This window comes from Leptodactylus fuscus, chromosome 5 (genome assembly GCF_031893055.1).
Source record: "Leptodactylus fuscus isolate aLepFus1 chromosome 5, aLepFus1.hap2, whole genome shotgun sequence".
In the NCBI taxonomy this organism is placed as follows: domain Eukaryota; kingdom Metazoa; phylum Chordata; class Amphibia; order Anura; family Leptodactylidae; genus Leptodactylus; species Leptodactylus fuscus.
Genome location: NC_134269.1, coordinates 89,566,600 through 89,594,078, shown reverse-complemented (window position 1 = coordinate 89,594,078; position 27,479 = coordinate 89,566,600).

Here is a 27,479-nt window from a genome sequence, read left to right as displayed (position 1 = left end):
GATCCAGATGTGGCTTTTTGGAAACCTATGAGCTACCAACATAGGCGATGAACACTGAAGAACACTCCGATACCTCTGTACCTTCTACAGCTTCTTACTGGACATGGGATGATGACTAGGAGCGATGGTGGAGCTTGCAACCTATTGATTCATCAATTGTTCCCAACTGTGTTCATACAGTGAAAAGGAACAGAAACTTGGTATCCCCATTCTAGTGAGCAGCGGTGGTAGCAGTTATCATGCCTTTATCACCTTTTACTACATATATGTCAAATAATACAAACTTAGCTGTCACCAGGGGCGAGCACATCAAACCAGCAACACAGTTAGATAGATCAGGCTCACCTAAAAGTAATTCTCATTCCCCCCCCCCCATGAAAATTTGTGCCTCCACTGCTAAGGCTAGGTTCACATCTACGTACATGTTTCCATTCCTGGGGGTCTGCTTGGGAACCCCTGAACAGAAACCTAATCTGCATAAAAAAGTGGTTACCTTAGGAAACCCACACCTCATAGTCTATAAAAGGGTCCATGTGGTTTCCGTTCAGTTTCCACCCAAAAAGGACAAAAAATTTGGAGAGAATAAACGCTGATTGCAGCACTTTTCTCTCCACATTTTTCATGCGGAGAGGGGAACAGAATCCCCATATGGCGACCGGGCGCAGATGTCAACCGAGCCCAAGATATTCACTTAATTCACAACATGCAAATTCCAAACTGCTAGGCCAACACAAAAACTATCATTAGTGGACTGCTGAAATTGAGGGAGATCCTATTAAGTCAAGGATGGTTAATCTTTGCTTTAACAGTATATGCTAAGAAAGACAAAATAAATTTCCTAGGCAGTATAACGCTCTCATTAGAAATCTCTCTCATTCATATGTATATATTTATATCTGATGAATAGATAGAGACACATACGAGAGAGAATACGGCCACCAGAGCTACTGACAAATAAAGCTGATCAGCACCACAAACACAAGCGTTCCCCAGCGTGGCCCCCAGGGATGATTCCATGGACGGTAATGTCAGATGTGTGGCGTGTCAGTGGTCATATGACAGGTGATTATATGTCTCTTCTGCTTACATGTAAAATTACACTGCCATCAGGTCTCATACCTCGCTCCACAAGCTATGGTACATGGTGTAACACAATTCTGCAGTCTGCTGTACAGCAACACACCCAAGAAAACATAAATCCGCCAAGATATCAAATTGCACTCCTGTCTTACTGCCAACATACAGATCTGTGCCCTGTGCTTCTGCTCCTCCTTAGAGGAAAGAGACTTGTGAGTATACGATTACCTGGAACTTGTCACAAACTTGTTTACGTCTATAGAGAAATATATATATGTATACACACACATGTATATCCCCACTGGCTGCTTACTCTGCACACCTCCACACTATCAGTTATCAGCAAACCTTAGCGACCACAGTCCTTGTGCCAGGTACCTGACGTGTGTCTATGGGCACAGTACTAATGCTCAGCTAGGACTGTCCCCTGCACACACGCTGCCCCCTCCCATCGCTCTTCGCACCTGTCCTGCGGGTCTATCATTCTCCCCGCGCCGTGTCCTGCTCTGTACGGTTCTTTCTGTGGATGTGGGCCCGGACTCCTTCCGCTTCGCCTTTACCCGTCCAGCGCTCGGGTACTAGGCTGGTTCTGACAGTCTCTGGTCGGTAATTGCGCGTCTTCTGTGCTCTCCTGGTAATATACAGAACCCGCATCCGGCCCTAGATAGTTCCCGGTGCTGACTGCCCAAGTACCGCACTCTCCTTCGCTCCTCAACAACTCCGCTCGGTTACTGACCTCGCTCCGCCCCCCCTGCGCTCCAGAACCTTCCCAGACCACGCCCCCTTCACGTCAGGTGTGCACAAACGTTTGATTGGACGAGCCGTGACGCCAGTTCTCGCTCACTCTCGTGTTGCTATGGATGTTAGCCTCGCTTTGGTCCCTCGCTTCCGTCTTTCTGTTGTTATTTTGCGTTCCGACTCTAACAGGCCACGCCCACATCAGACGGACCCACAAAGGGGCGGGGCTATGAGAGAGACGCCTGTGTCGTCGTTGAGATGTGATAGGGTCAATGTGGTGTTATTATTGTGGTGAATGCGTGTGCTCGGTCATGTACTCTGCAGCTATATACTGACTATATATGGAAGTTGCTGCACGGCTTGCTCTCTGAACTTCACATGCATTTTGTTTTACCAGCGGTCACTTCTTATCAGACCTTTAAGGATCCAACAAATAAACATGACATTTGTGTGGCTCCTATGGAGCTTAATGTGGACCGTTTTGTTTGATTATTGGCAGAAAACTGTACTTTACCTATAGCAACCAATAACAGCAGAGCTTTCAAATTTACAGAACATTATGCGGAATGAAAGCTGCACTGTGATTGGTTGCTATGGGCAACAAACAAATTTATACTTTTAAGAGCAACATTAGCCAATCATTGTGTAGCTGTATCTGCTTAAAAGCTGCAGCCGCTTATATTGTAGATGACCATACAAGCTATATCAGTGGAGTTAAAGGGGTGGTCTGAGACCCTTTATCAGATTGGTGAGGCTCCGATACTCAGTGCCTGCACTGATCAGCTGATTTAGTGCGGGTTCACACCTGCGCCCGATCTCCGCTGTAGCCAATCCAGTGGGTTTCCGTCTTCTGTCCTGAGAAACTGGACAGGGACGGAACCCGGCGCTTAGTTTTCAAACCCAATCACTTGAATGTGTTTGCAAATTGACTGCCCGTGTGCGTCTTCTGCCTCTCCGTGGTGAAACCGTTTTTTTAACCGGACACAAAATCCAGCATGTCTGACTTTGTGTCTGGTTAAAAAAACGGTCACCGCAGAGAGGCAGTAGATGCACATGAGCGGTCACTTTGTAAACACGTTCAAGTGAATGGATTTGAAAACTGAGCGCCGGGTTTCCGTCCCCTGTCCAGTTTCTCAGGGCAAAAGACGGAAACCGGCCGGACTTGCTAAAGCGGAGACCGGGTGCAGGTGTGAACCTGCCCTTAGAAGTTGGATGCTGTTAGAGAGGAGCGAGTACTATTCGAAACTCCTGTTTCGAATAGTACTCACTCATCTTTAGATGCTGTGTATTCACAGGCAAATCTGCACTTATTCAAGTGAATGGTAGCAGAGCTGCAGTTCCTCGTTGCCACCGCTACAGTGTATTGAGACAAAAGTCGTGGCTAGGTCATCAGTATCCATTACTTCAGGGTCTTGGAGAACCCCTTTAAAAAGACTCTGCAAAGCAAACCAGCCTCACAGATAGATAGTTAAAGGAATTGTATTATTTAAAAATAGTTTTTAAACTATAAGCACGTACGAATAGCTTTTAGAAAGGCTTTTAATCTCTTACCTTTATTTTGCAGGTCCGTGCCGCCGTTTTTGAATTTTTCTTCATTATCCTAATTGTGCTCAAAAAGCACAGCGGGCTTTCCCCCTGTGCTCAGAGCACAGTGTTGTCATCCATTCCAGCACCATTCATCCACTCCATTCTACTACTGACACGTCTTCTCTTCTTCACTCCTCTTCTTACACAAGACCACCACAAAATGGCCAACGGAACAGCCAACTGCGCAAGTTCCGTTGCCATTTTGTGGTGGTCTTGTGTAAGAAGATGAGTCACATAAGTACTCAGTCTACAGATTTTTCTTTGCCTTTGTAATATGCACTCACAATTTCAGTTTGGTTAAGGTACAAAGGTTTTGGTGCTATAGTGCATAGTATGTTTGTTGAGCATATTTAGCCAGATCACAATTGGCCCTTAAAGAAAAGTGGGACTTGTCATCTGCCCTGGGTTTCCTGGTGTTGAACACTTTTATTTCCATAAACAGTGTCACTATATACTGTAGTTACCAAATTTCTGTGGTAAAATTGGGGCACTTGATTCCTGTCCTAGGAACATCCCCATGCCAGGAGGACATGCAAACCCTTAATCTAAGGATGCATAAACGCTGTCCATTGGACAATCATAGCAAATTTGGGACTGTAACTCCGGGTAACTATGGTTGATATACACACCTGAATGAATGCATGCTAGTCTGTATTCAATGCTGTCTCTTTAATTTATTCATAGAAAATAGCAGAAAAATTGCACTGGCATGTTCATGTTCATAGGAACAATTAAGCCTATACTTTAATGTGAAACTTTCCCCTTTAAATAGTTCATTTCATTAAGCAAAGAGCTAAATCTGAATTTAAATAGGCTTTGTTTTATGAATGTCTTTCCAGTTTAGGGAGTATCTCCCCTTTAATAATAATACCCAGAGTCAAATCCTGCTGTGTTCAGCATCCTGATATTCTATTTTTATCCATCAGGAAGGCAGATATGAGGTTCCCACGCTGTGCAGGGCACTTGTTCAGGCTGTTTGTTGCTGCGGATGTTTTCTTGGGGATACAGTACTGTTTTTAGTAGGATTCTCATGGGAAAGTTGATATATTCACACCATTTAAAGGTAAAAATGCTGACACTACTTGTATATATTTGCCCTTGAATTCTCATGATGTTATGCAATTATATTCTTAGTAATATTTAAGCTGCATGATATAAAGCAAGGAAGTATGTTTTTGAACAATGAACACTGCTGCAGCTTAGACGCAACACTTCTGAGATAAGTGGGAAGCATCATAAAGTATTGACGCCTGTGCATCTTTTTGTCAGCCACTTTATCCCCATATTACATAATCGCACCTCTCAAGAGTCTTTGTACTGAGGAAGCATCGCTCTTCTTTATTTTACTGCTGGTGTGTCCTTCTTTTAAAAATAGTCAAAAAATGTCCATTAATTTACAGTACTATAGGCTAAAAAATTCAGTATGGCTTGTAAGGCTGGGCTCACATATTGCTTTAGACACTGCATTGACATATTGTTTGGCATCATATTGAAATTTAATTCAGCTAAAAGTTTTACGGTTTAAGGAGTTGCCCGAATGATGGGGTCTCAATACCAATTATAAGAATGGGAGTAGGTAGAAATCAAGCATGGGCACACTCCATTGACATCTTATGGGACTGCTGAAGATACCCATGTGCTTTACTTTGCTGCTTAGAAGGAAAGTACAGCATTGGGGGTGGGATTATCCTCAAAAAGACAGACAAAGGTAAGCAGAATTTAGCATTACCCATTTATTATAGACACTGGATGAGAATCCCAAAAGTGAAATAGAACTCAGATGAGACCTCATGAAGGGGTTATCTGATTTCTAACCAGGACCCACACAAATCACCTTTACCAGTACACTGCTCACAAACTGTATCAGTGAGTGTAGGCTTTGCAGCACTGTCCCATTAAAGTCTGTTGATTAGATCTAATATTGATGGTCTATTCTAAGGATAGGCCATCAATGTTAGGAACCAGACAGCCCCTTTAATAAACTCAGATCATATACCTCTCTATTTTCAGAATGGCAGGAAAACCTTGTTGTAACGACAGCAGTCTACAATGACCATTGCTCTGCTATTACTCCTAGCAAGCACTGACCCTTGGTTTCTGGCACTGGACCCCATACTTCTCCATCTAGTAATCCTCCTGCTGCTAGTGCACTTGGGTTTGCCCTCCTTCTCATCAACTTGAAGAGGTTAATGAATATGCCTGTGAGTCCTGCCTATTCCAATCCCAAGCAACTCTTGTCTATTTAGGCCGGCTCATGCCTCTGAATGGCGCCTGAACAACTTAGGTTCTTGGTTTACCAGTTCCTACAAAGATTTCCTTGATGTGCTTCTGTTCCTGCTCGAGTATCCATATACTGACCTTGGTTTGTTTCTTGATTCTGTTACTGATTCCGTTCCTCTCCTGCTGGTTTTCATTGTATGGACTTTTGATTTCCATTGCCAGCCCCCAAACATCAGATCGAACTCAACCATGCTTTTGAACGACCGTCTGGTACTTCACATTTGAATCTCTCTGGCCGTTCGGTCAGCTGCCACCTACACTAGGGCTGCCCCTAGAGATAGCAACCTAGTGGTCCCTTTCAGCAAAGATCAGATACCTGTATAGGGTATGGGGTTCTGTCCATGCCCCCTTTAATTTGCTTAATAGCACCCAACAGTGGCGTAAATACCGGGGTAGCAGTGGTAGTGGCTATCACAGGGCCAGGGATGCCTTTTTTTTTTTTTAAATAGGCCATTACCCCAGCAGGATGGGCCCTATGTGCTTACCGATCCCCGCTCCTGCTAACAGCCACCTCTGATTTCCCTTCTGCTTCCTATATCATGTCACTGGGAGGCAGAAGAGTTAGCGAAGGCGACTGTGAGCAGGAGCGGGAATCGGTAAGTGAGGCCACGAGCCTACGAACCCCTACAAACACTGCTATCATTATTCTCTGGGGTCTGGAAAGACACACATAGTATAATGATCGGAGGCCCAGGAGAGGAGAGGGAACATAAAAAACAATGTTACTCACCTCTTCTATGTTCAGGCTATCTCTAGTCATCTTCGGGACCCTTTGGTGATGTCCCAGACGTCACGAGGTTTAAGGCTTGGTTCACACATCAGTATGCCATCCGTCCATTTGAATTCAGTTTGAAACTTTAAAACGGACTGATGCACATACTGATTGTATACTGACACCTTTTTATGCTGATAGCAAACACTGTCAATCCCCTAGAGGACAGATGGCATACTGATGTCTAAACCAAGCATAAGCCAGCATCATTATGTGTCACATTGCCAGCCTGGCTCACGTGATGTCTATACCAACATTGAAGAGGGCTGATAGTAGCAGGGAGCCCATAGCCCAGAAGAGGTAAGATATAAATAATAATAATACATTTTATTTATATAGCGCCAACATATTCCGCAGCACTGTACAATTACGGCCCTGGAAGATTATATCAGTGGCGTAAATACCACCATAGCAGCAGAGGCAGCTGCCACAGGGCCCGGGACATTAGGGGCCCGATGACAGCCGCTACCTCTGCTATCATTATACTCAGGGGTCTCAGGGGGGGGGGGAGAGGTAAGAAACTTAAAAAACACTGTTAATTACTCCTCCACGATCCGGGCAGGCTTCGGCCTAGTCGTCTGACGTCTCATGACCCCGGCCTGTGTCTCGGTTAATGTGACGTCTGACGACATTGAAGATGGACTACTTCGGAGGCTGACATCGTAGGAGTCGGGAGATAGGTGAGTAACAGAGTTTTTTAAATGTTTTTCTCCCCCTGGGTCTCCGATTATTATACTCTGGGGTCTGAAAAGACCCCAGAGTATAATAATTGTTTATGGGTGTCCACAGTGGGACATAATACTGTGTGCAGGGGCCACTATGGGGGATAATACTGTGTGCAGGGGCCACTATGGGGGATAATACTGTGTGGAGGGGCCACTGAGGGACATAATAGTGTGTGCAGGGGCCACTAAGGGACATAATACTGTGTGCAGGGGCCATTATGGGGTATAATACTGTGTGCAGGGACCACTATGGGGCATAATAGAGCACACAGGAATGCGTAGGAGGGGGTCGGTTGAGGTCTTCGGTGTCTGTTGGGGGGGCCCCATGTCAAAAGTTCGCCACGGGGTCCCGCCATTCCTAGTTACGCCACTGGATTATATGTGAATTAAACTGCTAGTTTATGAAAATTCAAGATTTGATCTGCATTTATATTAGATTTCTAGTAATCATAATAAATAATCTCTCATGGTAAAGGCAATGTTTATATCTACTGAGCTACTTCATAGTGTCCTGTCCATCCAACAGTCAAAGCCTGCTTACCAGCCTGTTGCAGAACACAGGAAGTGAGAAAAAGAGACAGCAAGCAAACTGGTGAGAAAGGGAGATGGGAAAATCCCTTTAACTTTCATTCTCATTATTCACGGCCATTCAAACCTCTGGTTTTCAATGTAATGGTCATTGACTTACAGCTTATGCTAAGTTCACATTAGAGTTGGTTGTCTGTGGTTTAGGTCTTTTGCAGGACCAGAACAACATATAGGAGAATCAATAAAATACCGGTGACATGTGGAGCCTGACTGACACCCCTGACTATAATGGGTCTGCTGGGTCTTCGTTGTTTTTAAACTGAAAACTGCAGACGAAAAAGCTGTGCTGAAATTTTCACAGAGACTCCAACACAAATGTGAATGTAGCCTTAAATGCATAGTAAAATTGTAAGAAAAATCCTTACTCCAGTACAAATAAAAATTGCATGCATTTCTTAGGATCCTTTAAAATGATGAAAGCAACAAAACTGCAACAAAAACACAACAGCACTGTATAAACTCAGGCTAAGAATAGCAGCACACATGCAGGTTTTGCTCAGATATTGTAATGCAGCACTTATACTGCAACTCCTCTTTTCCTTTACACTCCTGGTTTTACCTTTAAAAACTGCATATCAAAACATAATCTAAACCTGCATGTGTATTGGTACCCTTAAACTAGAAATACACACAGCCAGTTAGCCATTGTGAAGTCACTCATGCTTAACCTAACATGATCTACAGCAGCATTACAGTGGATGAGATGCAAAGAAGACCTGTCACCACATCTGAAAAGCTCAATGAGACACATTGTCTGATAGACACTATTATCCTGGGCATTTTGGTATTTTGTTTATCCAAATCAATTCAGTCATTACAAAGATATAAGCTCTTATGTCACTGATGCATATTTGCTTATCCTAGCCAAGTGGGTGGTAACACTGCGGTTTTCTGGGGGTGAGAACTCTGTGCTGTATATCATGCAGTGTTACTGCCCTCTTGGCTAGTATATCCTAATTTCCATCAATACTTAGAATGGGTGATTAGATTTGGATAAACAAATCACTCAGATGCCAAAACCCAGCAGACCCATTATAGTCAGAGGTATGTCTTTGGGCTTTTTAGACCTGGTGATAGGTCCTCTTTAAATACATCTTATTAACATTGTGGGACTATAACTGGCTAAGTGTTGGTTATTAAATCACAATACAAAGGTTACAAACTTTGGGATACTCATAGAGATATGAGCTGGTATTTGCACCAAAAAAAAACACCCAGTTTTAGGCGATTTTGCTTGCAAAGAGTTTCTGAGCAACAGACTGCCTATAATACCCAATGCCTGGTTGGCTTTTAGCTAATACTATCAGACCACCCATTTGGTTTTTAGAACAATGCCCAAGGGATTACGGTGAGAGGGGAACCACAGCTACATAGTTACAACAATCCTGATATTTACGGTAGGTTATCACAATATTGTACAGAAAGGTCTCAGCAGTAGAGATGAGTGAACACTAAAATGTTCGAGGTTCGAAATTCGAATCGAACAGCCGCTCACTGTTCGTGTGTTCGAACGGGTTTCGAACCCCATTATAGTCTATGGGGAACATATACTCGTTAAGGGGGAAACCCAAATCCGTGTCTGGAGGGTCACCAAGTCCACTATGACACCACAGGAAATGATGCCAACACCTCTGGAATGACACTGGGACAGCAGGGGAAGCATGTCTGGGGGCATCTAACACACCAAAGACCCTCTATTACCCCAACATCACAGCCTAACAACTACACACTTTACACACTCAATACCACCTCTCTGACAGTAGGAAAACACCTTGAAACATGTGTATTTGGCACTTGCAGTGAGGAGAGCTTGTCACCAGCAGTGAATTTGGCCCTTGTAGTAAGTTGAGGTTGGCACCAACATTTGTTTTGAAAATCAGGGTGGATTGAGCCTCTAACCAGCAGAGTTTGGGCAAATTCATGGTGGAGGGAGCCTCTAAAAACCCCAGTTTGGACCAATTCATGGTGGAGGGAGCCTCTAAAAAACCCAGTTTGGACCAATTCATGGTGGAGGGAGCCTCTAAAAACCCCAGTTTGGACCAATTCATGGTGGAGGGAGCCTCTAAACAGCCCAGTTTGGACCAATTCATGGTGGAGGGAGCCTCTAAACAGCCCAGTTTGGGCAAATTCATGGTGGAGGGAGCCTCTAACCAGCCCAGTTTGGGCAAATTCATGGTGGAGGGAGCCTCTAACCAGCCCAGTTTGGACCAATTCATGGTGGAGGGAGCCTCTAAAAACCCCAGTTTGGACCAATTCATGGTGGAGGGAGCCTCTAAAAACCCCAGTTTGGACCAATTCATGGTGGAGGGAGCCTCTAAAAACCCCAGTTTGGACCAATTCATGCTGGAGGGAGCCTCTAAACAGCCCAGTTTGGGCAAATTCATGGTGGAGGGAGCCTCTAAAAACCCCAGTTTGGACCAATTCATGGTGGAGGGAGCCTCTAAAAACCCCAATTTGGACCAATTCATGGTGGAGGGAGCCTCTAAAAACCCCAGTTTGGACCAATTCATGGTGGAGGGAGCCTCTAAAAAACCCAGTTTGGACCAATTCATGGTGGAGGGAGCCTCTAAAAACCCCAGTTTGGACCAATTCATGGTGGAGGGAGCCTCTAAAAACCCCAGTTTGGACCAATTCATGGTGGAGGGAGCCTCTAAACAGCCCAGTTTGGGCAAATTCATGGTGGAGGGAGCCTCTAAAAACCCCAGTTTGGACCAATTCATGGTGGAGGGAGCCTCTAAAAACCCCAGTTTGGACCAATTCATGGTGGAGGGAGCCTCTAAAAAACCCAGTTTGGACCAATTCATGGTGGAGGGAGCCTCTAAAAAACCCAGTTTGGACCAATTCATGGTGGAGGGAGCCTCTAACCAGCCCAGTTTGGACCAATTCATGGTGGAGGGAGCCTCTAAACAGCCCAGTTTGGGCAAATTCATGGTGGAGGGAGCCTCTAACCAGCCCAGTTTGGACCAATTCATGGTGGAGGGAGCCTCTAAAAACCCCAGTTTGGACCAATTCATGGTGGAGGGAGCCTCTAAAAACCCCAGTTTGGACCAATTCATTGTTGGAGGGAGCCTCTAAAAACCCCAGTTTGGACCAATTCATGGTGGAGGGAGCCTCTAAAAAACCCAGTTTGGACCAATTCATGGTGGAGGGAGCCTCTAACCAGCCCAGTTTGGACCAATTCATGGTGGAGGGAGCCTCTAAACAGCCCAGTTTGGGCAAATTCATGGTGGAGGGAGCCTCTAACCAGCCCAGTTTGGACCAATTCATGGTGGAGGGAGCCTCTAAAAACCCCAGTTTGGACCAATTCATGGTGGAGGGAGCCTCTAAAAACCCCAGTTTGGACCAATTCATGCTGGAGGGAGCCTCTAAACAGCCCAGTTTGGGCAAATTCATGGTGGAGGGAGCCTCTAAAAACCCCAGTTTGGACCAATTCATGGTGGAGGGAGCCTCTAAAAACCCCAATTTGGACCAATTCATGGTGGAGGGAGCCTCTAAACAGCCCAGTTTGGGCAAATTCATGGTGGAGGGAGCCTCTAAAAACCCCAGTTTGGACCAATTCATGGTGGAGGGAGCCTCTAAAAACCCCAGTTTGGACCAATTCATGGTGGAGGGAGCCTCTAAAACCCCCAGTTTGGACCAATTCATGGTGGAGGGAGCCTCTAAAAAACCCAGTTTGGACCAATTCATGGTGGAGGGAGCCTCTAACCAGCCCAGTTTGGACCAATTCATGGTGGAGGGAGCCTCTAAAAACCCCAGTTTGGACCAATTCATGGTGGAGGGAGCCTCTAAACAGCCCAGTTTGGACCAATTCATGGTGGAGGGAGCCTCTAAAACCCCCAATTTGGACCAATTCATGGTGGAGGGAGCCTCTAACCAGCCCAGTTTGGACCAATTCATGGTGGAGGGAGCCTCTAACCAGCCCAGTTTGGGCAAATTCATGGTGGAGGGAGCCTCTAAAAACCCCAATTTGGACCAATTCATGGTGGAGGGAGCCTCTAAACAGCCCAGTTTTGGCAAATTCATGGTGGAGGGAGCCTCTAAAAACCCCAGTTTGGACCAATTCATGGTGGAGGGAGCCTCTAACCAGCCCAGTTTGGGCAAATTCATGGTGGAGGGAGCCTCTAACCAGCAGAGTTGTGGGAAAGCAGGGTGGAGGGAGCCTCTAACCAGCAGAGTTGGTGGAAATCAGGGTGGAGGGAGCCTCTAACCAGCAGAGTTGGGGGAAATCATGTTGGAGGGAGCCTAGTATTAGCAGAATTGTGCAACGCTTATGGTGGATGAGTATGAGGATGCGGAGGAATTGGAGAGGTTGAGTACAGACATGGAGTTTCATGTTGGGGTGCTTTACACAGGTGGGCACAAAAATGAAGGCTCTATCCAGTGGTGGTTCATTTTTATCAAAGTGAGCCGGTCGGCACTCTCAGCTGACAGACGGGTGCGCTTGTCAGTGATGATGCCACCGGCTGCACTGAACACCCTCTCAGATAGGACGCTGGCGGCAGGACAGGACAGCACCTCCAAGGCATATAGGGCAAGTTCAAGCCACAGGTCCAACTTCGACACCCAATACGTGTAGGGCGCAGAGGGGTCGGAGAGGACAGGGCTGTGGTCGGAAAGGTATTCCCGCAACATGCGCCTATACTTCTCACGCCTGGTGACACTAGGACCCTCTGTGGCGGCACTTTGGCGAGGGGGTGCCATCAAGGTGTCCCAGACCTTAGACAGTGTGCCCCTCGTTTGTGTGGACCGGTGAGAACTTGGTCGCCTACTGGAGGAACTGTCCTCCCTGCCGCCAACGTCACATGCTGGAAACATCTCCATCATATTCTGCACCAATTGCCTGTGGCAAGCATTGATGCGATTGGCCCTCCCCTCTACCGGAATAAAAGACGAGATGTTGTTTTTATACCGGGGGTCAAGGATAGCAAAGATCCAGTACTGGTTGTCCTCCATGATTTTGACAATACGCTTGTCGGTTGTAAAGCACCCCAACATGAACTCAGCCATGTCTGCCACAGTGTTAGTTGGCATGACTCCTCTGGCCCCACCGGAAAGTTCAATCTCCATTTCCTCCTCATCCTCCATGTCTACCCATCCGCGCTGCAACAATGGGACGATTCGAAGTTGCCCGGAAGCCTCCTGTATCACCATCACATCATCGGACAACTCTTCTTCCTCCTCCTCCTCCTCCATTAAACGCGATGAAGCGGACAGATGTGTGGACCTACTCTCCAGCTGTGACGGATCGGATGCTATCCCTGACTCCTCTGTGTGATCTGAGTTATCCCTGATGTCAATCAGGGATTCTCTCAGAACACACAAGAGCGGGATTGTAAGGCTCACCATCGCATCCTCAGAGCTCACCCTCCTTGTGGACTCCTCAAACACCCGTAGGATGTCACAAAGGTCTCTCATCCATGGCCACTCATGGATGAGAAACTGAGGCAGCTGACTTTGTGGCACCCTAGGGTTTTGTAGCTGGTATTCCATCAAAGGTCTCTGCTGCTCAACCACTCTATTCAACATCTGAAACGTTGAGTTCCAGCGTGTGGGGACGTCGCACAAAAGCCGGTGTTGTGGCACATGCAGGCGTTGCTGGAGAGATTTTAAGCTAGCAGCGGCTACTGTCGACTTGCGAAAGTGGGCGCACATGCGCCGCACTTTCACCAGTAGCTCTGGAACATTGGGGTAGCTCTTTAGGAAACGTTGCACCACTAGGTTGAAGACGTGGGCCAGGCATGGAACATGTTGGAGTCCGGCAAGCTCCAGAGCTGCTACCAGGTTCCGGCCGTTATCACAAACGACCATGCCTGGGCCCAGGTGCAGCGGCTCAAACCATATTGCCGTCTCATCGAGGAGGGCATCCCTCACCTCGGAGGCAGTGTGCTGTCTGTCCCCCAAGCTGATCAGCTTCAGCACAGCCTGCTGACGTCTACCAACGCCAGTGCTGCAACGTTTCCAACTCGTAGCTGGGGTCAATCTAACAGCGGAGGAGGAGGCGGTGGCGGAGGAGGAGGCGGTAGAGGAGGAGGAGGAGGGGGGTGTTCTTCTCGTGTCCCTGCCAGGAATGTTAGGCGGGGAGACGAGGTACACCGGGCCAGTTTGGGAAGCAGTCCCAGCCTGAACTACATTCACCCAGTGTGCCGTCAGTGAAATGTAGCGTCCCTGTCCGCATGCACTTGTCCACGCGTCGGTGGTCAAGTGGACCTTTGTGGAAAGCGCGGAACTAAGGGCTCGCCTGATGTTGAGTGACACGTGCTGGTGCAAGGCGGGGACGGCACACCGGGAGAAGTAGTGACGGCTAGGGACGGCATAGCGAGGTGCCGCAGTTGCCATCAGGTCCAGGAAGGCGAGAGTTTCAACAAGCCGGAACGCCAACATCTCCTGGGCCAGCAGTTTAGCGATGTTGGCGTTCAAGGCTTGCGCGTGTGGGTGGTTAGCAGTGTATTTCTGCCGCCGCTCCAATGTCTGAGAGATGGTGGGTTGTTGTAAAGAAGCGCCTGATGGTGCCTTTGATGGTGCAGGAGAAGGAGATAAGACAGGAACAGGGGAGGATGAGGGAGAAGTCAACAAAGTGGCGGAGGCAGATGAAGTGGTGTCCTGGCTCGTCCTCTGGAGTGCATCGCCAGCACAGTCAGCAGTGGCAGTGGCAGTGGCAGAGGCAGAGGCAGTGGCAGTGGCGTGAACGGCAGGCGGCCTTTGTCCTGCCATTGCTGCCTGCCACTGATTCCAGTGCTTGGATTCCAAATGACGGCGCATTGAAGTGGTGGACAGGTTGCTCTTCTCAGAGCCCCTAATCAATTTCGAGAGGCAAATTGTGCAGACAACACTATATCTGTCCTCGGCGCATTCCTTGAAAAAACTCCACACCTTCGAGAAACGTGCCCTCGAGGTGGGAGTTTTTCGGGGCTGGGTACGAACTGGAACATCTTGGGAGATTCCGGGTGTGGCCTGGCTTCGCCTAAGCTGCTGACCTCTGCCTCTGCCTGTAGCTACCCTTTTTGGTGCTGCACTTGCCTCAACATCCACACTACTTTCCCCGCTTGACATCCCCCCTGTCCAGGTCGGGTCAGTGTCCTCATCATCCACCACTTCCTCTTCCAACTCCTGTCTCATCTCCTCCTCCCGCACAATGCGCCGGTCAACTGGATGCCCTGACGGCAACTGCGTCACATCATCGTCGATGAGGGTGGGTTGCTGGTCATCCACCACCAAATCGAACGGAGATGGAGGAGACTCTAGTGTTTGAGCATCTGGACACAGATGCTCCTCTGTTAGGTTTGTGGAATCGTGACGTGGAGAGGCAGGTTGAGGGACAATGAAAGGAGCGGAGAACAGCTCTGGGGAGCAGGGACAGTTGGGGTTATTGTTCTGTGAAGCTTGGGAATTTTGGGAGGAAGGAGGACAAGACTGTTGGGTAATAGGAGGAGAGGAGGCAGAGTCTGACTGGCTGCTGGACAATGTGCTGTAAGCATTCTCTGACAGCCATTGCAAGACCTGTTCCTGGTTCTCGGGCCTACTAAGGTTTGTACCCTGCAGTTTAGTTAATGTGGCAAGCAACCCTGGCACTGTGGAGTGGCGCAATGCTTGCTGCCCCACAGGAGTAGGCACGGGACGCCCTGTGGCTTCACTGCTACCTTGCTCCCCAGAACCATTCCCCCGACCTCGCCCACGGCCTCGTCCACGTCCCTTTCCGGGAGCCTTGTGCATTTTGAATTCCCAGTTAGAAATTGGCACTATATACCAGTAGCAAAAATTGTGGGTGCACGTAACCCCAATATATTCTTTGAATTCCCAGTCAGACAATGGCACTATATACCAGTAGCAAGAAATGAGGGTATTTATAACCCCAATATATTCTTTGAATTACCAGTCAGAAACTGGCACTATATGGCAGTAGCAAGAAATGAGGGTATTTATAACCCCAATATATTCTTTGAATTCCCAGTCAGACAATGGCACTGTATACCAGTAGTAAAAATTGTGGGTGCACGTAACCCCAATATATTGTTTGAATTGCCAGTCAGAAACTGGCACTATATGGCAGTAGCAAGAAATGAGGGTATTTGTAACCCCAATATATTCTTTGAATTCCCAGTCAGAAACTGGCACTGTATACCAGTAGTAAAAATTGTGGGTGCACGTAACCCCAATATATTCTTTGAATTCCCAGTCAGACAATGGCACTATATACCAGTAGCAAGAAATGAGGGTATTTATAACCCCAATATATTCTTTGAATTCCCAGTCAGACAATGGCACTGTATACCAGTAGTAAAAATTGTGGGTGCACGTAACCCCAATATATTCTTTGAATTCCCAGTCAGAAACTGGCACTATATGGCAGTAGCAAGAAATGAGGGTATTTATAACCCCAATATATTCTTTGAATTCCCAGTCAGACAATGGCACTGTATACCAGTAGTAAAAATTGTGGGTGCACGTAACCCCAATATATTCTTTGAATTACCAGTCAGAAACTGGCACTATATGGCAGTAGCAAGAAATGAGGGTATTTGTAACCCCAATATATTCTTTGAATTACCAGTCAGAAACTGGCACTGTATACCAGTAGTAAAAATTGTGGGTGCACGTAACCCCAATATATTCTTTGAATTACCAGTCAGAAACTGGCACTATATGGCAGTAGCAAGAAATGAGGGTATTTGTAACCCCAATATATTCTTTGAATTCCCAGTCAGAAACTGGCACTGTATACCAGTAGTAAAAATTGTGGGTGCACGTAACCCCAATATATTCTTTGAATTCCCAGTCAGAAACTGGCACTGTATACCAGTAGTAAAAATTGTGGGTGCACGTAACCCCAATATATTCTTTGAATTACCAGTCAGAAACTGGCACTATATGGCAGTAGCAAGAAATGAGGGTATTTGTAACCCCAATATATTCTTTGAATTCCCAGTCAGAAACTGGCACTGTATACCAGTAGTAAAAATTGTGGGTGCACGTAACCCCAATATATTCTTTGAATTCCCAGTCAGACAATGGCACTATATACCAGTAGCAAGAAATGAGGGTATTTATAACCCCAATATATTCTTTGAATTCCCAGTCAGACAATGGCACTGTATACCAGTAGTAAAAATTGTGGGTGCACGTAACCCCAATATATTCTTTGAATTACCAGTCAGAAACTGGCACTATATGGCAGTAGCAAGAAATGAGGGTATTTGTAACCCCAATATATTCTTTGAATTCCCAGTCAGAAACTGGCACTGTATACCAGTAGTAAAAATTGTGGGTGCACGTAACCCCAATATATTCTTTGAATTACCAGTCAGAAACTGGCACTATATGGCAGTAGCAAGAAATGAGGGTATTTGTAACCCCAATATATTCTTTGAATTCCCAGTCAGAAACTGGCACTGTATACCAGTAGTAAAAATTGTGGGTGCACGTAACCCCAATATATTCTTTGAATTCCCAGTCAGACAATGGCACTATATGGCAGTAGCAAAAATAGTGGGTGTATATAGCCCCAATTCTATTGCTAGGGGACTTGCAGGGTATTTCTGGGGTGAAGGTGGGGGGGCACACCGTTGGAACGGGTATCGGGGGTATATATCGGGTATACGGGAATACACTGACAGTGTATTCCATTCAGGATCCTGGGAAAGCTGGGTTGCGGCGATTGAGCCCGTCAGTGCCACGTTACACTGACAAGCTTCTCCCTGGAATTTAGCTCTTACAAGAGCTGTTGTGGTTGTCTTCTCCTTCCTATCCTAGCCTGTCCCTGCCTACCCAGAATCTAAGCCCTAGCTAGCTGGACGGAAACCTCCGTCCTCGGTGAATTGCAAGCTCAGAATGACGCGAAGCTGGGCGTCGCTGTTCTTTTAAATTAGAGGTCACATGTTTTCGGCAGCCAATGGGTTTTGCCTACTTTTCTCAACGTCACCGGTGTCGTAGTTCCTGTCCCACCTACCCTGCACTGTTATTGGAGCAAAAAAGGCGCCAGGGAAGGTGGGAGGGGAATCGAGTAATGGCGCACTTTACCACGCGGTGTTCGATTCGATTCGAACATGCCGAACAGCCTAATATCCGATCGAACATGAGTTCGATAGAACACTGTTCGCTCATCTCTACTCAGCAGCACAGAGGTTTGCATCAGGTAAAAAGGATTTTTGTTATTGGATCAAAGTGAGTATATCACAAAGTGCATATCACAAGCTTTTTCTATGAAAAGACCAGATAAAAATTAGAATAACTAATAATATTTCAGCTGAAAGTTCTCTTGTACAGGATATAAAATGAAAGCAGTAATCTGTTGTCATACATTTTGCCAATGCCATCATTGCAGATATATTAAACTGTTCTAAATGTCATTAATTTATTGACTCTGGGCTATGCTTGTAACATAGTTACTTTATAAAGCATTGCATAGTCCTATGTTACTAGGTTAACTTGTATCAGATGACAAACTCTTGAAAGTCACCTTGTCACTTTTCACACACTGTCTTCACTCTAATCCTATAGCTTAGTTGAACTGAATAGTAGGCCTTAACTTCAAAATGCAACTAAAAGTACATCCAGGAAAGAAAATATTAAATTTATATTTTTTTTCTTCATCTTTGCATTCTGACAGTCATAACATTTTTATGTAGCTTTTTATGAAGATTTTTCTGTAATTTATGTAGGTGCCATTTTTGGTTAATATACATTGCATTTAATTCATGTTAATTTTTATTTTGGCCTAAATACAGATAGAAGCAAGTTCACTGATGGTTTTTATTTATTTTATTTACAGCACTTATAGATCACCATAAATGATGCTAAAACTTTATTGTTTAAAGGGATTTCTTTCTTTTAAAAATTGATGGCTGGTTGTTAAAGGTTACTTGAGTTTCCATGAAAATTTTAAATATCTGCAGAGTCGGGCTGGGCAGTCTGTCCTATAACTGTATAAGCCTCCATAAATTGTGTTCTCTTAGTTTTTCTGCTGATAATGTACCCATTTTGGCTGAAACACAGTTTGCATTTTACTTTGAGACTGTAGGTGTGTATAATAAGGAGCAGTCTACCCCCTCCTCTCTTCATTATAACTAGTTTGGTTTGTTTACATGCAACCTTGACAGGTGTAACTGTACAAGTGCAAACAAATAGCTGAGAAAAGCCCAAGTGACCATCATATAGAACATCTAGGAACACTGAACTGCAAATATAGAGCAGATATATGCAGGTACCCACAGCATTCTAGCATTTACCTGCAGGTATGATACAGGAAAATAGCAATCTATGAGCACAACCAGTAAAACTGCTTGCTGTCTGTACATAATATCCCATTTGTAATTGCACAAGCAGCCAGAGGTACATAAAAGTACATTGAAGACTTTTCTCTTACATTGGAAGCTGTGAGATGCTACAGAATTCAGCATAGGTGATCAAACATAAAAACAGTGATCAAACAGCTCATCTCTCCTGGGCTTCAATACGATTTCCTATCATCGGCACCTCTTACTGATGTCAGAGCTTGCTGAGACTTGTGATCGGGCCTCAGCTGTCACATGGGTTACACACTGTCATGGTGCTTTCATCCAATCACAGGCCTCAGCGTTTTCTGATGTCAGTCAGAAGTGATGAAAGAGAACAGGGAACCACCTCGGAGTCCAGTAGAGTTAAGTAACACTGCTTTGTATGTTTGATCACCTCTTCAGGGCCTCCTCTTATTATACTCTGGGGTCTAAAGAGACCCCAGAGTATAACAATAGTGGTTACGATTTGGATATATTCAGTCTGAACAAAACCTCACAAATATTGCAATATCCAAACAATATTGAACAATACTGAACAAATTCACATCGGTTATCCTGTTTGATGTTCGGTTTCGGTTATTTTACAATTAATTGCCCAATTCTATATGTAAGACTATGAGGAGGTTCAGCCCCTCCCATCTGTATTCACTGTGTGAAACCCTTTTCCCCTCAACTCAATGTCTTTCCATCTTGCTCATCTAATATATCTAATAACAGAGCAGTCAACTGTAAATTAGCTGGAAGAGAATCTCCTGGTGGCAGGAAATTTCGAGAGTTTTTTTTCAGGCACAAAGCAGCAACATTTTTAATTAAAGTGCATTACACGTTAGTCCAGAATTACATGCACTATGAATTGAAACTACTTTGTCTGAAAAGTCATTTAAAATAGGCCATCAATTTTAAATCAACAGTGGTCTAAAAATTGTGCCCCCACAAATCAGCTGTTTCTCGGAGTGCCCAGTATCTGCCATTATTTACATGCTGTGAAATGCTTACTCACCATGTTTTTAACAATGGGGATTATGGGTACTGCCACATAGACTTGAATTGGAAACTGTGGCAGTACCCATAACTACCACTACTAAATGTAGAGTAAGAAATGCTGTCTCCAGTATGTGAACAATGCTGGGGATTGTGTGTTTCAAGAAACAGCTGATATAAAACTGATGGACTTTCCCTCCTCTTTGTAGCATTTAATAGGTGCTGCTCTGCCGAATCTAGAACTGTTGGGATGTTTTCTTTAGCTGCCACTGTTCTTGAACAATAAGTGCTGTTAGTTTTGGTGCTTGATGTTCTAGTTAGAGGCTCTAATATAATTTGCAGTGCTGTATAGTAAGAATGCTTTCAATAACAGAAATGTTAATAGTTTATGTTTGTCCATTAACAAAATCAATAGAATGAAAAAAATCAAATCAATATTTGGAGTGACCAGCTTTTGCTTTGAAAACGGCATCCACTCTTCTAGGTACACTGTTTTCAAAGGAATTCAGTTCAGAGATTGCCCCATCTTGGAGAACTAAGCAGAGATCTTCTGTGGGTGTAGGTATGCTCAAATCCTTCAGTTTCTTCATGTAATTCTAGATACACACATTGACTAAATTGTTGGTACCCCTCGTTTAATGAAAGAAAAACCCACAATGGTCACAGAAATAACCTGAATCTGACAAAAGTAATAATAACCAAACTACATGTTGACAAGCTACAAAGCTTCTGGGAGAATGTCCTATGGACAGATGAGACAAAAATCGAACTTTTTGGCAACGCACCTTAGCTCTATGTTCACAGACGTAAAAATTAAGCATATCTTGAAAAGAACACTGTCCCTACTGTGAAACATTGAGGAGGCTCTGTTATGTTCTGGGACTGTTTTGCTGCATCTGGCACAGGGTGTCTTGAATCTGTGCAGGGTACAATGAAATCTCAAGAGGAATTCTCAATAATCTCAATAGGAATTCTAGAGAGAAATGTGTTGCTCAGTGTCAGAAAGCTTGGTCTTAGTCGCATGTCATGGGTCTTACACCAGGATAATGACCCAAAACACACAGCTAAAAACACCCAAGTATGGCTAAGAGGAAAACATTGGACTATTCTGAAGTGGCCTTCTATGAGCCCTGACCTAAATCCTAATGAGCAGCTTTGGAAGGAGCTGAAACATGCTCTATGGAAAAGGCGCCCTTCATACCCAAGACAACTGGAGCAGTTTGCTCATGAGGAGTTGGCCAAAATACCTGCTGAGAGGTGCAGAAGTCTCATGGACAGTTACAGGAATCGTTTCATTGCAGTGATTGCCTCAAAAGGTTGTGCAACTAAATATTAAGTTACAGGAACCATCATTTCTGTCCAGGCCTGTTTCATGAGTTTTATTTTAAAAAAAAAAATTCTTTTTAATTAAAAAGCAATGTCTGACTTTCATTTGTTAATTTTCATAGAATTTTTATTACTTTTGTCACATTCAAGTTATTTCTGTGACCATTGTGGGTTTTTCTTTCATTAAACAAGGGTTACCAACAATTTTGTCCACGTGTGTAGACTGAATGGCTTTGTTGGGGCCATATTATCACTTCCAGAACTCCTCCTTCAAAGGGTCATCATAACAAATATTGATTTGATTTAGATTTTTCTTTTGTTCATTCATCTAATTATGTTAATCGACACAAACAAACTATTAGCGCTTCTATTTTTGAAGGCATTCTTACTTTGCTGCATTTTATTTCCACACCTGCCCAGAACTTTTGTACAGGATTGTAAACAGTATGTGATTAAATATTTGGGGTTTCATATTTAGTAAATGTGGGGGAGGTAGGCTCAGCGGTAGCAGCAGCGGACCCAGACAGTCAGAGACAGACACCAACATCAGTTTGAACAGGGTTTTAGCCCTGTGTGTTTATTTTGCAAAAAGGTTTAAAGGTGTTGGCAAACAAAAATAAACAGACCTTTACTTCAGGCAAAAACATAAACACAAATACCTGCCCGGCTAGGCGACTAACTACACAGAAGCAATCTGTCTATACGTGTGGCTTGCTTCAACCACACGGACAAAACAAAGCAACAAAAATACAAGCTGTGGAGCACCCACTGGTCTCACCAGTTTTCAGTTAGGATGGCCAGGACCTGGCTCCACCACTCTCCCCCAGGAACTGCCCAGGACAGAAGTCTTGAGAGGCTTTATAGGCCTGTGATTAGGCCTAACTGTTCCCACCTGTGCACGCAAGCTCCTTCCTGCAGTAGGATGAGAAGAGGTTAATACTGACAGATGCCTTGCTACAGCTATTGAAGCCCTCACTCACCACACATATGAGAGGACTCTGGGGGAGATATAGCGTCCTTCCAGGACTTTTCCTGTCACTTTCTTACATAATGTAGTGTTATTGTAAAAAAAAAAATGCATGTGTGTTTTAGTTATTGATTTTTTTTAATAATGTATTTTTTTTAAATTTAATTTACATTTCCTCTTTAGTTCCATGGGAAATGTTACTTTTATTAAATAAATAAAGTATAGTATGCCAGTACATTATTTTTCATTCATAGACATCAACACATGGCCTTAAAATATCAATGGATTGTAACAAGTATATTAGAATGTTATGTAACATTTCATTATACAGTGATTAAACGCCATTTCCATAAAACTAGAATATCCTCTTTTGACAATCCCTATTAGTCTCCATAGGGAGAGAAAAATGGAGGTCTTAACTAATATTGCTCTAATAGAATATTTAAAATAGATTTATACAAGCTACACAACACCTTTAGTGATCTTTTGTTTTAGGAATTTGTCAGATTGATTTGTATCCTTTTTTGGGAATTTTTTTTCTATTTTTCTTTAATATATTCCATTACAAGTCAATGAAATTAAATTTGAAATCGCCTGGATTTAGTACGCCATGTGCAGATCTAATTCCTATCAAAATCCTCTTTATCTCAGAACAGAAGTTTCCATTTCCTCTACTTAAGCTAATCCCATAGTTTACTTAGGTAATCCTCCATTTTAAATATCTCATTTACTACCATTTGCCAATGTAGCTTTTTAATTACAGATTGAAACTGATCAAGTTGAGCTACTTGGACGTCATAGTCATGTAGACTTTATTAATGTTAGTATGAAATTAATTAAATTAGGTACATTCCATAAGTGTTTGGACATCTCACATGGGAAACGTCATTTATCCTATATTTACACATAGCAATACAAAACTGCCTTCCTAGCATCCTATGGATTCTAAACAGAGCTATATCAGGGAGACGGCTAATATACTGGCTGCTGTGTGGTTTTGCTGGCATGTAAATCCCCAACCACCCATTTTGTGACAAAGGCCAGATAAAGTTACTTGTAACACTTCTTGTACCTTCAATACTGTGTGGCCGTTGGCCCAAAGCAAATGGGCTGGGATTCTGCTTCTTGTGGCTACTGTATGTGCTACTATGTGAGCCATTACTTTCAATTAGCTAGGATGCTGCTATTGCTTTCTCAAATTACTTCTCTCGCTTGATTGTAATTAGAGATGAGCGAGTACTGTTCGGATCAGCCGATCCGAACAGCACGCTCCATAGAAATGAATGGATGCACCTGATACTTCCGCTTTGACGGCAGCCGGCCGCTTAACCCCCTGCGTGCCGGCTACGTCCATTCATTTCTATGCGAGCGTGCTGTTCAGCTGATCCGAACAGTACTCGCTCATCTCTAATTGTAATGTGGACAGTGAATTGTGTACCCACTGTGCTACAAATCTAATTTGCCTTGGAGCCATCTCTAAGGGCATTGTTCTAGCAGACTCCCTGGTTTTCTCCCTGACCTATTGGGTAAGGTGGTTCCAGTTTAGTAGCGGCTGACAAGAGTGACATAACTGACAAAACAGAAGCAAGTCTGCAAACAGAACAATACCAGGAGCTGAACAGACACATTGCTCAGCCAGAGCTGATTTAAATACACACGCTGATTGGCAGGAGGAAGCAAAGCATTTAAAAAGACTCAGCATTTAAAAAGCTTCTAAATAATTAATGGCCTGCTTAATAATAATTTACTCAATAACCTTATTTGAAGGTTATTATAACCCCTCCAGGGATCAACCTCTAGGGCAGACTCTATGATTTCCATGACTTTATATTAAGATATAGACAAAATTATGGGATAAAACCCCTAACAAGTATTAGAGGAGGTGACCACATCTTCTGGCCTGATATTAATTTTAATAACACGGGGGCTAAGCATTGAAATTGATGTGATCTAGCTTTTTATCCTTAATTCCATGAGATACAACATAATTAAAAGAGTTTCCACATCTCTGGGTTCAGCTCTTTTCCTGTCTCTTGTCCACTCTACTTCACCTCAGGCCAGCAGCATACTCCATGTTTGTTCTAAATTGCACTGTTATCTCTGGCTTTATGCACAGAGATAGCAGAGGTACTAGTGAAGGTGATGTTCTACCCTCACCAGGGCTCAGTAACTGAAAGCACTTTGTAGAGAAAAAAAAGAAAGGGGTTGGGATCAGGGACTGAGTTAGCAGCCAACTAGAGAGGTGGTCTAAAACAGGAAACCAAACAAAATTTTCTAGTACAATAAAAAGCTATGTGTACCCAGATTAGCAACTATCTGGCACGTCACGCTCTATAATCCAGGCTTCAGACCATCACTGTAGCCTGGTTCTGGTCCATTTGTTGCCTCTGATGAACTGGCCTGTCCAGTTGAAACGCGTCAGGTCTTTAGACTGAAAAAACTTGTTTGTGATTGTGTGTGGGGTCACTAAAATTGTGACTGTCTGCATATGTGTGTGGTTTTGGCCAGAATTAGACGACGGGGGTGAAAATATACCCTCCAGTTTAGTGGCTAGTTAGGGGCTCGTCCAGTCTTGCACTGGTCCTAGCTAGCTTTGTGTGTGAATGTAATTGCCCTGCCACCAGGCACAGTAATGGTGTGTATGCACGGATTCCTAAATAGAGCCTATGAACTATGTTAAACAACAGGATTTCTTGTACAAAGTATCACTCACGTTAACAATACACTACATAGTGGTTTCTGGCCAACTACTCTTTTGCCCTATGTATACTGGCTGTTTATATTTTAGCCAAGTTTGACTTTTAGCAATATTTAATAAAAGTTATATTTTAGTGTACTTTCAATAATGTTTTTCTAAAACAGGCAACCAGCAGTAAACAATGAGGAGACATATATAGCTTTTTCTTGGAAAATGGAGAAAGATAAGAAAGATAGGTAAAACAATGTATTGGGTAAAACACTTCAGTTACAAGTTTGGATATGATCCTGAAGGTAGGATTATTATCTTAAGACAATGTTCACATCTGTGTTGGAAGCCTCCAACAGAAAGTCCATCTAAAATTGCAGGTGAAGTGCCCTGTGTCACTTTTTCCTCCAGCTATATCACAGAGAAAATGGGTACTCGATGAACCCCAATATATTGAGTGTGGCTCCCTTTGGATCCATTGTTGTCTGTTCTTAAAGTTTGGTCCATATTTATGTTCCTTTGAAGAAAGAGAAGACCAGAGAACCCCCCAGTACAACATTTATTTTGTCCCCCGGATTTCCTGTTACAACAGAACATTTGAATCAGAATTTATAAAGGAAAAACTTATTTAGTTAAAATAACATCACCACCCTCACTGCCAAATAAAGAAAATATTGAGAGGTGCGCCTTTATTATGGTGCATTTCTACCGCACCAATCTTGCTCTATGTTAATGCAAAGTTTGTAGTAACACAAAGCAGAATTGGTGCAGCTGGAACATTCTACAACTATGGCATACTTACTGAGCCTTCTTTCCCAGGCTGAGGCGAAATTTGTTTTCTGGTAGGCTCTGCACCAGGATTCTGATCAGGGTATTTACTGATCTCTTATTGATAATCTGGCCTAAGGATAGGTCATCAATAAAAATGAGCTGGAAAGAACCTTTAATAAAGCAGGGTGCGTTTACTGAACATTTGGCATAAAGTGTAAACAGAGTCTTAAAGAGGACCTTTCATACCCTTCATTAATGTGCGGTTTTATATACTGTTAGAAAGCCAGCAGGGCGCTGAATTCAGCGCACTGTTGACTTTCCCAGTAAGTGTCCCAGTGCTGAAGATATTGGTGCCTTTAATTTCAGCACCGGACCCCTGACAATACTCGTCCATAGGCCTGTTAGGGCCCCCTACCCCACCTTGCCAGCCGGTCATTGTTAGTATTATATCTACCTGTATATTTTGTGGGTTTTTTTTAAATAAATTCTTTACTTATAACAACAGAGTTGAACAGAAGGGAAAAACAAAAAAAACAAAGCCAACAGATCATGGCAATAATCAGATATGGAGCATAACAAAAGGGGCCAAGTAACAACAAAGGCCCAACAGACATAAAGCAAAGAAAGGGTGCATGCACACTACGTAACGCCGGGCGTGTATGAGAGCCGTACACGCCGGCGTTACAGCAGGGCTGCCGAGCACTTCCCATTCACTTCAATGGGAGCGCTCGTAACAGCGGCGTTTGCGAGCGCTCCCATTGAAGTGAATGGGAAGTGCTCGGCAGCCCTGCTGTAACGCCGGCGTGTACGGCTCTCATACACGCCCGGCGTTACGTAGTGTGCATGCACCCAAATACAACACATAGACCGGCTCTCTCCACCACCAACAATCTGGGAGAGGAGCCGACAACTTTAAAACAAAACAAAACAAAAAAGCAAGGGGAAAGAGAGGGGAAAAAGCAAGCAGCAGCCAGTAAGGGGGAAGGGGGGGGGGTTGTTGTCCCTGGAGACACACTAACAACCCAAGTCCAAGTCTAACCCATCACATCTCTGTACGGCCCAGACCCCTGGAAAAGGAACCAGGGGGTCCAAGCCTTCAGGATAGCCTCATGAGCGTCTCGAAGGGACGCCGTAAAGTCCTCCATGGATGAATGTCCTCCAGTTTACGGACCCAATGGCGAAGAGACGTGGAGTTAGGGGACTTCCACAGGGCCGGAATGCAGGCTCTAGCGGCATTTATCAGCTGTCGGATCGCAGATTTGTGATAGACCTTGCGGGTTGTCCCAGAGAGATGTAAGAGAAAACAGGCCGGTGTATTAGGAAGAGCAGTTTGAAAAATCTGGGACGTCAGGCGGTGGACACCGTCCCAAAAGTCCCGCAAAGCCGAGCAGCTCCAGAAGACATGAAGAAATGTCCCCTCCCCCGAACCACAGCGCCAGCAAGAGGGAGAGGTAGATGGGAAGAACTTGTGTAACAGGGAAGGGACATGGTACCACCTAGTAAGGATCTTGTAACCCGCCTCTTGATATTTGCAAGCCATAGAGCTCTTATGGGCAAGCTCCAAGATCCTAGAGCAGTCCGCATCCGAAAAAGAAAGGTTGAGATCCATCTCCCATTTGGATAAGAAAAAAGGTCTGTGGTCCGGGGAAGGCTACCTGTATATTTTGTGTATTGTATGTAACCCCCAAATGTAAAGCACCATGGAATTAAT